This window comes from Rhagoletis zephyria, unplaced genomic scaffold (genome assembly GCF_001687245.7).
Source record: "Rhagoletis zephyria isolate East Lansing unplaced genomic scaffold, Rhagoletis_zephyria_1.1 Rzeph_scaffold_29215, whole genome shotgun sequence".
Classification (NCBI taxonomy): domain Eukaryota; kingdom Metazoa; phylum Arthropoda; class Insecta; order Diptera; family Tephritidae; genus Rhagoletis; species Rhagoletis zephyria.
The window spans coordinates 2,685-4,670 of record NW_016186272.1 but is presented as its reverse complement, the minus strand read 5'-3'; the positions used below and the strand labels follow the sequence as shown (position 1 = coordinate 4,670).

Genomic DNA, 1,986 nt, shown 5'->3' with positions numbered 1-1,986 from the left:
TCATGTATCAAAATTTGTACTACGCGGAAAATTTAAGTATCTCGCGAAATTAACGAAAAAATAAAGTATCTTCCGAAAATTTGCACAAACACAAATCACTTTTGAAGTATATGGATAAAAACGGCAACACTGTTCACAATAGAGACACCATGTACACGGTGAGCATTGCTTCGTTTCGGCCATCGTACAGTTCCATAAGTAAAGTAACTCTTCTTCTTACCGTTTTTTCTGGCAGGCTGTAGGTGTGTTTTTGGCAGGCTGTAGGTGTGTTTTTGGTTATTGTATTGGTGTTTTTGGTTCAGTGTGTTAGTGTATTTTGAATAAATTGTAATAGAAATAAATGAAATTGTAATAGAAATGAAAGAAATTGTAAAAGATAAGAGCACATGCCAAAAAACAGGTGATCTCAGCTGTAGGCATATTTTGGCAATCAGCTGATAGTGTTTTTACTTATGAAACTGTACGATGGTTTCGGCACACTGTGTTTCTGTCAATCGTTGCGAACGGATGTTTGGAATTGTCGTCGTTGTATGGTTGCCCAGTGATTTTATGTAAAACAAAAAGCAAAAAAGACAAAAATATAAAATTTTTAATACAACAGTTCAACTTGTATGTATTTGCTGATTATTTGATTTGCTTTGTTTTCTAAGTAAATGTGTATGTTTGCTCTCAGACGGTTGCGGCGGATGTGTATCGATAGATGCGAAAAGTAAAATAAATAAAAGAAATTACCAGTGAAACAAAAAAAAAAGAGAATTTCATTGCGTTAATAAAGGCTAAATCGAAAAGAAGAATAAACTTAGCCAAAGTTAATCAAAAAGGAAAAGTTTGCTTTGGAACCATCTTACTTGTCAAACCGTGCGAATGTTGTAAAACGGAAACGGATATCTATGTAACTTCGATACCCCGCACATCCAAATAAAGACGTACATAGTACATATGTACATATGAAAGTAGTTAACATACATATGTACATACATACATAGATGTGCATGTACATATTTATATATCTGTGTACATATAGCAAGCGCATATTTATGTTCGCTTTCGTGTGCGGGAAATATAAAATACATATAGTACCTACACGTATATACTATGTATGTACATCCATATGTATATAATTACCTAAAGGGTGTAACAAAGATGGTGCAAATGAAACATCAATATTTAAAGTGGTTTTAATTTTCAATACGGTTATTAATATCAGATATATGTATGTGTGTTTATATATGTACATACACAAAAATCCAATGAGTGTAAAAATCTACCAAAATAATTAAAAAACAGACAAAGAGCTCATATTAACAATATACATACATCTATACATATGTGTATGTATGTACGACATAAAAAAGTACAATTTCCTACTCTATGTACATATATACTTATGTATTTGTGCAAATTTAATCTTTTTCTTCAAAGCCTTCAACAAAAACAGATAAGAGTTGAAGTACTTAACAGTACGAAACTCTAAAAATAAATAACATCAAAGAAACACTATTTGAAGTCAACATGCGTAACTGAGAAGATAAAGAAAAAGGTATGTATTAACCCATGTATGTATGTAAAACATTTGTATGGATACATATGTATGTACATTAGACTGCATCACCAAAAAAAGTTGCGGCTTTTCCGCCGGAATTACAAAATTTATTATATTTTAAGACGTCCACCAAAATATTTCGGCAAAATATTAAGATTTAAGCGAGCTGGACCGATTTTAAAATACCTCCAAAAATGGAGTATTTGAACTTTTGGAAAAAGTCCCCTCAGATGACAAAACAGAATAGGCTTAAAAAATCTGCATAAAAATATTTAAAAATCTTTTCAACGGCATCGTAGTAATCAGATTTTTGATTTGATTTTTCCTTTTTTTAAAGATTGATTTAGGAAAAACTAAAATAACTGGGCCAAAAGTATTCTGATTTAGACTTAAGGGATCTTGGTAGAAAGGTATTTTTCCACAATTTTTATTTATGTTAAAAA

The 1,986-nt window shown here is 31.0% G+C and overlaps 1 long non-coding RNA gene across 2 annotated transcripts; it reads left to right on the top strand.

Moving 5' to 3' along the window:
- The first annotated feature begins 474 nt into the window (after window positions 1-474).
- Window positions 475-1,520, top strand: LOC108382872 (uncharacterized). Of its 2 annotated transcripts, none has more exons than XR_001849709.1 (2): window positions 475-609; window positions 1,423-1,520. It is a non-coding gene; the product is annotated as an uncharacterized LOC108382872 (long non-coding RNA). The 2 variants fall into 2 exon arrangements; XR_001849710.1 differs by having other exon boundaries at window positions 475-613.
- The last annotated feature ends 466 nt before the right edge of the window (window positions 1,521-1,986 follow it).